Raw genomic sequence first — 10,812 nt, forward strand, 5'->3', positions numbered from 1 at the left:
GATCATTAGCTACAAGGTAACTCAATCAAGTCAATTGAACTCTGTTGCCAGTTCCTGTATCCATGTTGCACACCAAATGATAAAGAATAATGAAAAGTATGACTTGTGTGGATGGTTAAGGAGTGAATTGATGATTAATCTTGGCAAGATCAAAGGTGTTAAGAAATGAACTTTTGGTTTGGCAATCTTATTGTTTGTTTGATGTTGTACTTCATGAATGAGCTACCGGGTTGGGGAAAGAAACCTTGGGCTCATGACATACCGGTAGGTATGTAGATCAAAGATGCAATCACTAGTCTTGGTAGTAATAGGGATGAGAAGCTTTGGGGCTACTTCAAAACTTTTTAGGAGAACATGAGACAGAGGGAGAGAATCTCCAAACACATTGTGGAGAAATACTCCACTTTTATTTACTTCATGGTAAAAATAGATAAGACACTGATGGAAATAGTGGAACCTAGAACTATATGGGTTACTGAATTGGGTTATGAAGTAGATGACAACATCTTGGAGCTATATTCTAAAATGCTAATTGATTCTCCTTTGGATGAAAAGGTTGAACACTTTGGCACTGTAGGGGAGAAGGCTCTTGATGTCAAAATTGGCTTCAACAAGAAAAGAAGAGAAAAGAAAATAGATAAAATGTCTGCATTTGTTCGTAATGTAATTCATAGGATAGATACTGAACTAGGTTCTGGATGTAAACAGGTAGATCAATCGGCAGCAGCTAGTGCTCCTGAGGTGAAGAGGCCTGAAACTTTCATTTCTTCTATCACTTCTGACTCTAATCCAAAGGCTAATCAACCTCTTGCAATCATAAGGGTACATAGGAAGAAAGCTGACAAACCTCCGATAGAGGAGAAGAAGATGGAACCAAGGAGGAAGTTGATTAGAAAGGTAATAATTACATCCACACCTCCGATAAGGAAACCTACTTAGAAGAGGTAGCCTGCTCCATCCGCTTCTGCAACCCCAAAAAGAAGAATAAGAGTGTTATTGATGAAGCAATTGAATCTGGTAATGTTACCATCATCCCCCCAATGAATTGCATAGAGTTAATTGATGAGGTAACTAAAGATGGAGTCTTGAAGAATGTGTCAAATTTCTATGAGGATTTAGAGGATAATGAGCAAAATGAAATGGAAGAAGCAATTTTGTTATATTTAGACATTTATAAGAGGGCTTTGGTAGAGATTTTGAGGGAAATTCCCTTATCATTATATAATAAGTTAGATGCAAAGAGATTAGTTGAAATAAGGAGGGACAAATAAACTAAAGAAGTTTAACTTTTGAGTATGTGTGGCTCTATAAATAATGAGGAAATGAAAAGGTGTATAGATGTTGCAAATAGAACAATCTTTAGCAGCAAAACCTGGTAAATAGGCCTAATGATGGGTAGAGTCAATGAGATAATAAATGAGACCAGAGATGGTTGGGCTAAATTCTTCCAAAAGAATCTTGATTTTCTCACTTCTCAAGAAGAATTTGCTAAGGAAACTTCTCCCACCATTTCAGACAAATCTAAAGGGAAAGGAATTTTGGGAAGCTCAGATCAAATTTTGAATGAACCGGTAGATAAACCTAAAATCGATGAGAGTGTATAGACTAAATTGGCAGAGACTACATTTGTACAGTCTGGGCAAGGTAATATAGATAATGTACAGGTTATAGATAATATTGTGGATAATATTTTGTTAGAGTATTCAAGTATTTACTTGATTAATTAAACAATATTTGTTTAATTATTTAAGTTCCCTTTATCTCTTTTACACTTAAGCTAACTTTAGGTGCATAATAATTAATTATTTTATTAATTATTATGTGTAAACCTAGGTTTTCCCTTTTAGGGTTTCTTGACCTATTAAAGGTTGAGTTCTTTCTTTTCATTGTAAGAAGAAGGATTATTACATTACACATTTTGTGAATATTGAGCTCTCTCTTTTTGAGCATATTTTCTGTTTATTTCTTTCTTTTGTGATTTGCTTCCTTGCTTCTCCTTGTAATAGGGTTTTCAGCTTGTAGATCATTTGGGCTCCTGTGGTGTTGTATTTTCTCAACTCCAACCTATTCTACTGACAGTAACAAATATTGCAACAAGTGGTGAATCCACCGGTGCAAAAGAGGATGAGAAAAGAGATACATGAGGAGAGGATAAGGAAAAGGAGACTGATAAGACACCTAGTACCATACCGGCAGTTGATTCCCTAGCAAAACTTTTGGAAATTGACACTTCTCAAGTTGAGAAGAAATCAATGACAGAGATTAGTCCCACATAGCTAATGATGATGCCTACTCAAAAGCTAATGAAGGAAGGATCTATAGACAAAGGAATAATAGATCAATCAATAACAGTTTTGCATAGATTGATTCCTGATTGTATGATTGAAAATGAATAAATCCCTTCCAGCAAGCTTAAGGCATTGACAAAGCATATGTCTAAAAACTTTTAGTCATTGCAGCAAATTTTCGACAAGAAAGCACTTGAAAGATTTACTCTAGCCAAGAAAGTTGGTTTTGACCAGATTATTGAGACAGAGAAGAGGAAGGTTGAAGAGAGACTTGTACTCATTGAAAATTCTTTGAAATGGTGTACTAACATCTATAGGGTCTGTTGTAATATAGAAATTTTTACAGCAAATGTAGATCAGAGGTTAAAAGAATTACATGAAAAGATTGCTAATATTGCTAATTCTTTTGATGGACTAACTTCACTTACAACTTCCATTGATGGACAAATTTTGACATTGGAGAACAAAGTTTTTTCTTTTGAAAAGGAAAGAGACAAGATCATTTGAAGAGCAAGGAGTCTCAGAGGTTTGGTGAGTCCAAGATTGGATTCACTTGGTGTACATAAAAGGGAATGTGTGGATATGCTTGTGAAGCCCACACCGGTAGAAGTCACTGAGAAAGAAACACGTGTACATTTACTGAGTGGACTTGTATCCATATCTAAAAAATTCAAAACTGGTTGGGATACCTATGTACAGTTGCTAGAGAAAGATTACCCAGAAATTTTGAGATTGGTCAAGCTCCGGTAAAGTAATCTGTAACTATTCTTTCACCTGTCTTTGGCATTGATGCCAAAGGGGGAGTATATGTATGTGAAAAATATGTATATATATAATCCTAGGGAGAGGATATCAAACAGAGTATATTTTAGACAGATTCAATCAGCTCAGGGGGAACATGTTTCATGTTTCAGTTGAACCGGTAGGGAATCCATTTTTCACATGAGTGTTGCCATCAATGCCAAAGGGGGAGATTGTTGGCAATTTACACTCATTGGATTCATATGTTGTCATTTATGGCAACAAGATTCTATTGAAGGCATATACCAACATTTGGAGGCATACACTGGCACCGACATCAACATCCAATACTTCAGTGAAGTCGACATCAGTTTGGGATCCGAAAGGTTTTATTTGTAAAATCATTTTATAATTATTGTATAAGGTCGACATTGAATATCTTTTGTAATGAAATCTGACATAAGGCATATTGTTTGTAAAGGGTATATAAGTCAGTCTGTTAAGTCATTTTGACATATGACAAGGTAGTAGAACAAGGTGATGCAAAGGATATGTATGTAGGTCATTTGTATGCGAATGTAATATCATGCTATGATCAGTAGCTGGTTTGTAAAGCATTCTTGGAGGAAAGGAGATATCGGTAGAAGGATCCAGGGTTTATGAACTGGTATAAAATAGAGCTTTGACTGGAACTCTTTTTGGTATTGCAAATGTATTTTGTGAGCTAACCGGTATTGGTTTATCTCAGCAAAAGCTTGTAGTCAGTGAGACACTTTTGTGTTGAGCAGTGTGCTCTAGGCAGTGTGCCTTCCTGCATGTGCAGACTCCCATGCTATGCAATATCTTTCATATGGCCAGTGAATTGATATCGTGGGTCACAAATCCCACTGTGTTTTTTCCTCTTTGAGTTTTTCCACATATAAATTATGTGTGTTATGGTGTTCATTCATGTGGCTAGTTTATTTATTTCATGTTATATGTTTCTTCATTTGCTGGTTTATATGTGTATGTTATAAAAGTTTAAAATCTTGGGTTACCGGCGGAACACTGATTCACCCCCCCACCCTCTCAGAGTTATTGGATTCATTGTATTACAACAAATCAATTCATACTTCTCCAGATTGTTGTATGGATTGTTAAGTAATGAGGCTCCTATTTTGATGAGCAGTGTGCTCTAGGCTGTAAGTCTTCCTGCAAGTGTAGGCCCATCATATATATTAATATCTCTTCATATGACCAGTGAATTGATATTGTGGGTCACAAATCCCACTGTAGTTTTTCCCCTTTGAGTTTTTCCAAGTGTAAATTTGTGTGTTATGTTTCTCATTTATGTGTTTGGCTTATTGGTTGCATTACTTCTTTCAATTTTGTTTATACTGGTGTACCATTTCGTGTATGAATGTTTTGTTAAGGCTAAAATTTACTATTCCGGTATAAAATTGATTCACCCCCCCCCACCCTCCCCCTCTCAGTGTTATTGGTTTCCAACAATTGGTATCAGAGCCTTGTACCTCAAAGGAAGTTTAACAGCTTGAGGAAGATCCTGAAATAGTAATCATTGGATATGGCTTTGGAGAAGCGGCTTGAGATGGCACTTGAAGATTATGATGCTAAAATATTGAAGAACTTAAAGCTACAAGATGAGTTGAATTCTTCTAAATAATTTATTCTTGTCCTACAAGAGAGACTACCATCTGTTCAATCTAGGAGGAAGGAACTTTTGCAAAATCAGGATGATGAAGAGAAAAATGCACTTAAGGAACAATGTCAGAAATTGAGTTAGGAGAACATAGTTATGAAGAATGAAATGCAAGATATGACTATGAGGATGTATAAGGAGATTGAGGACAAAAAGAAAAAGGAAGAAAATCTTGTTGTATCCCTGAAGAAGAAATTTGAAGAATGTGGTAGGTTGACTCATGAAAATGAGATATTGAGGACTGATTTGGTACAATCCCAGAACAATAAGAAAGAGCTTGAAAGATAAATGATAATACTAAGAGAGGATTTAACTACTACAAGTGAGTACAAATAAAAATTCAAGATCAGCTCAGCATAGCTTGATGAGTTCCTGAAGAGACAGAGGCAGGTTGGAGATTCTAGTGGACTTGAATTTGAGCAAGGACAAAGTTCTGGTACTGCTAATGAAGGTCAAAACCATAAGACACTGGTAAGGCAATTCAATGCTTATAAATTCAATGGTAGATGTTTTGTTTGCAATAGATTTGGTCACATGGCTAGGCAATGTAGAAGTAGAGCAAATCAGAACCCTGATTCTGCTCTCGGTAAATGTTCTAAATGCAATAAAATTGGTCATAAGACAAAAGACTGCAGAATGAATGTAAAATGCTATGCTTGTGGAAAATTTGTACATATGGCTAATTAGTGTAGTTCAAGCAATTTCACCAGTTTTAGCAAGGCAATTCAAAAGAACAATGTTACATGTTATGCATGCAATGAAGTTGGATATATTGCTAAGTTTTGTAGAAGTGAAAATTCACCGGTTGACAATGGATGATCAAATGATAAAGGCAAAGAGAAGGTTAGTGAAATCTAGCAAGATCATACTCAGAGATGGGTTAGAAAGATTGAAGAGAAATCATCAGATGGAAATGTCCTAGTTACCTATCCAACAGAAAAGGTTGCTTATGCACCGATAGTGAGCTCGTCTGGTAACTAAGGAAGATGTCTTAGGGGTAGGCAAATTTCATGGAAGATGATGCATATGCCCCTGCAGGAGATTCTGGAAGATGTTCTAGATAGTGGAGAGGATTATCCAACATTGATATGTTTAGAGTGAGATCCGGCATCTTTCACTGGCAGTCATTTATGTCAATGGAAGATTAGGTTTTTCTTGATGGATAAAAGGTCGATTACACTTCATTTTTATTCACCCAGCATTCAGAGCAATTTCAGAGAGATTCAAAGTGACTTAGTGCAATCTGAAGCTATTCAGAGGCAATCAGATTTATTCTTGAATGATCACACCGACATCTGGAAGGATTTGTTGGAGGTTTTCACCGGAAGCATTCTAAAGGTATTTTTCTTGAATCATGGAATTGGGATCATCTTATGCTCCTATTTTCATTTCAAATCCAACTATAGTAGAAGTTAAGGATTGCCCCAAGCCAATTTTCAAATGGTATCCACATGTGGCTACCAAGGAAGATTGGGTTGGAGCGCTTTCTCGCATTCCAGAGGGAGTGGTATATGTAGAAGATGTTAGGGCTTATATTCATTGTCATATAGAGGACTTAGGCACTTTTAAGATCAAAGGGATGTATATGAATGAACTCATGGGAGAATCTAGTAAGATCAAACCAGCATATCAACACATCAAAGATCTAGGGTTCACTGATATTCTAGATATTCTAGAGTTTGAGGATGAGATAGTTAGATATGTACTAAGAAGAGTACATGGGGAATTCATATGGCTGGACCAACCCTACAAAATCACTAAGGAAACCATCTGGGCAATTACTGGCTTGTCATTGACAGGGCCACATCCAGATAAGAAAGTATCAAATGACATCATAAGGAAGATCATCAGCGCCACATCAGACAAGAGATTGATGAAGGTGAGCACCATCACTGACACCGACATCAAATTTGGAAGCATGGTCATAGGCTACAGGGTAACTTAGTCTAGTCGACTGAATTCAGTTTCCAGTTCATGTATTTTGGCCGCATATAGGATGATGAGAGAAAATATCAAGTTAGATCTTTGTGACTGGATGCTTGAGGAGTTATTGATCAATTTAGGGAAGATTAAAGGTGAGAAGAAGGGTACTTTCCGGTATGGAAATCTGGTGGTCTTCTTAATGTTATACTTTTTTAATGATACTCCTGGTTCTGGAAGGAAGCAATGGGATTTTGACATCCTGGTAGGAAGATAGCTAAAACAATCAATTGCTGCATTAGGAAGTCTTGGAGATGATATGGGGTTACTTCAAGGCTTTTCAAAAATCTATGAGGTCTAGAATTAGATTACCTGAGCATATAGTAGAGAAATACTCTACAGACATATGTTTCATGGTCAAGAAAGATGAGACCCTCATGGAGGAAGTCAAGCCCCAGAAGATTTGGATAGCTGAAATAGGCTATGAGGTAGATGCATTAATTCTTGCTGCTGTAGACACCCAAAATTGTCCAGTCTAATTAAATAAATATTTTATTTATTTAATTATCTAAGCCTAATTCTTCTATTAATTAAATAAATCTTTATTTATTTAATTCATTCATTTATCCTCTTCTAGCCTTATTTCTCATTTAAATAAATACATTTATTTATTTAAATTATCCTTTTCCTAAATTAAATAAATATCTTATTTATTTAATTGATCCCACTTCTTCTATTAATTAAATAAATCTTTATTTATTTAATTAATCCATTAACCTTTTCTACCTATGACACATGTCATGCATCTCTTAATTCATACACTACCTACCCCTTTCATTATTTTAGTATTTCTTTTACCTACCCTCTAATCATAGCCGACCTCCTTTTACACCTCTCAATCTTATCCCTCCATTTCATATTATGTCTTCTATATAAGGAGATGCTTCCTTCATTATCAAACCCTAACTACTTGATCAATTGACTACTTGGCATATGTGATCCTACTTGCAACCACATTTCGTTCTTTGTTGAGCTCTTGTGCACATAAAATCTGAGAGCAAATATATCAAGCAAGATCAATGGAGATAGGAAGAATGGAGATCCAAACCCTATTGGACATGTGATGGTATCATCTTTGTGATTTCATTTGATTTGCATTGTCTTAGGTAATCTTCATATGTTATGGTGGATCTTTGTTGTTGTTAGGCTAGGGTTTTGTGGTTGAATTCATTTAGCCTTTCAATATCATTATTATTGTTATCCATTTTCACCATATACATTTTGGCACGCCTGGTGGGACTCTTGTCCCTTTTTTGCATTTAACATCCTTGTTGCAGATTCTATGTTTTGAAGTTGCAGATCTGACATTTTCGACAACATTTTGATATTTTCACGTTTGCGACATCTGGAATCACGTCTATGTTATCGACAGTATTTTATTTTGCAGATTCTGGAAACTGCGTTTGTGTTCCTCAGTCGCGTCTACGGTGTTTTTAGACGCGTCTGTGTCCAGAAGTCACGTCTAGGTTCTGGAGCCACGTCTGTGTCCCACAGAACTACATCTGAGTCAGGAAGTTGCATCTGTGTCGAAGGTAACTGCGTCTATGTGCATCGGTTTCAATTTTTATTTTTTTGGGGGTTTATTGATTTACTTTTGGATTTTGCATTTAAGGTTTTAGATCCGGTTTATTTTGAGCTAACATTTTCAGATCTAGCTAACAAAATTGGTGCAGCTTGTCTTGAAAGCAAAATCATTTTGTTGAAGGCCCCTATTTTCACCAAGTCTTTTGGATTTAAAATTTACCTAACTTGTGTGCTTGCAGAAAGGGGTGATTATTTGAAACAATCCAAACTACTAACAACTCTTTGTTGCAGGTCCTTGGCAAGGGTTTTTGGATATTTATTGTGTGCCTTGTTTTCATAGACTAGAAAACACTTCAATTGGTGCACTAAAATTGAATCATTATCTTTTGTGTCTTGAGCAATAGGCTTTTTTTGTTTAATCTTTAGAGGGCTTGTCTTCTCGTGTGGTCATTAAGACTACTAGTGAGAAGAGAACGACCCAAGTGGTAGCAAAAGAAAAGCCATCTTCTTCCAAACCACTATAAATAATTGTATTCATGGTGAAAACTATGAATAATGTGTGCTGATTAGTTCATACCGACACTATGTCTCCCCAAAAACCCGTTTGATCAAATTTATTTGATCATTTGTAGGGCATAACCCCTACCAGCTGGGAGCCTTCTGTATCTACAGAGCTAAAAGTACTGCATGTATGGCCACATGAGCGGATGCCCTTACTAGCACCTTTTTGTTTTAGAAGCCCAAATCCTTCTAGTTGTTGAGGCAGGAGGTCGGACCTCTGGTAGCGGCCCACACACATACAGTTCTTAGTAGAGAGACAAAGTTCACCACAGGGAGTTTTCGTGGGGACTGATGCTTGGCTGACCCTAGAAGTGAGTGCTGAGGGTGGAGCCAGTGAGGTCAAGCATCTAAGTATCCGCTCTGAATAGCATAGCCTCGGGGGTAAAACCCCATGTGGGATCAACAACTATTGTCTTGGCTAGCCATAAGAATTGTGCTTGACTTATTTTAAACATTCAAAACATTCAAGACCAAATAGAAAAACATTGTGTCTTTTGTATCTTCAAGTGTATGCAAAACATTTTTACATCAAACAACACACTTTTCTTGGAGTCATTTTGAGTCTAGACACTTGCAAACATTGGGTCTTCATCAACAATGTGTCCTCTTGTCATGAAAAATAGTCAAACAGTCAGATTTGGTCACAACAAAATGACTTCACAGATTGGAAAAAAATTGAACAAATTTTGCAGAAACGCATCTGTGTCTGACATAATAGCAGCTATGTTGTATAACCACGTCTGTGAAGGGTAGAAATGCGTCTGTGTTTCCAGAATCAACATTGCAATTTGCATAAAAATCTCAGAAACGCGTCTGTGTCAGGAAATCGCGTCTGTGAAGTATACAAGCGCGTCTGTGATTAGAATTGAAAAAAAAAAAAACTGTTACAATCCAGCAAACAAACACAATCAGTTTCAGAATTTTTGAGCTTCCTAGGTCATTTCTCCAGGGTTTCATTTAGCGTTCAACCTGTCTTTGGGTCTCACAAAGTCCATCATTGCTTTACATCTCACATTGCATTCACATTTGTCTAAACTTGAGTCAAAAGGTCACTTGCTTGTCCTCGTCATACTTTGTCAACACACTACATACAACAACACTTTGCTAAGTGGTCCCTCATCAAGGTCTATCACCTTTAGGTCTCATTTGATCTTACTTAGAGTCAAGGTTAACTTACCTCATCAAGAGAAACTATCCTCTCTTTGGAAGTCACACCTACTCTACTACATACATACTTGGTCTTAAACTTTGGACATTGCAAGTACACCTTAGATTCATTTACATTCCATCCAACCCTTGGTCTTCCATACTTTTTCCATTTTTCATCTAGTCTCACACATCTCGGTAAATACCTAGTTCATGGTTGAAACCCATCTTCAAAAATCTAGGAGAGAAGCAAAAGAGGCTCAAGAGTCCGCAAACATGAGTTCTTATGAGTATGACAATGATATCTTTTTCAATTCTGATCATACTACATTACCTGACATGGATGCCTATAGAAACATTCCAAATGTTGAGAGCATGGACACTACAAATAACAATGATACACACAATGATGATATGGACAACTTTTTCGTACATTCAGTAGATGTGGAAGAATCCATTATGGACCACCGCTTCAATCGACTGATTGAGGAAATAATGAGGAGAGATAGGCAATACTTCTTACAAATGATGGCACAAAGTGGAGTCAAGATACCTCATGATTTTGACATGTCTCAAATAATGGAAAATTGACCTTTGCAACAACCTCACTCCAACATGGATCAAAGGAGACCTAATAGTGGAGGCAATAGAGGACCACATATGGTGCCTGAATCACCATCATCTTTGTTTCAAAAACTAGAGGTCCCACATACACATGGTCAAGCATATGATACTCACCTTCCCAGACCATTATGGAAGTCTTATGCAGAGAAATATGCTCAATCACATATTAATGCTAAGGATCAACCACCAAAGCAATTGGATATTCAAAGGCATGCTCAAAATTTGGACACAAGGAAACCCCGTGTCAAA

This window comes from Cryptomeria japonica, chromosome 1, assembly GCF_030272615.1.
Source record: "Cryptomeria japonica chromosome 1, Sugi_1.0, whole genome shotgun sequence".
NCBI classification, from domain to species: Eukaryota; Viridiplantae; Streptophyta; class Pinopsida; order Cupressales; family Cupressaceae; genus Cryptomeria; species Cryptomeria japonica.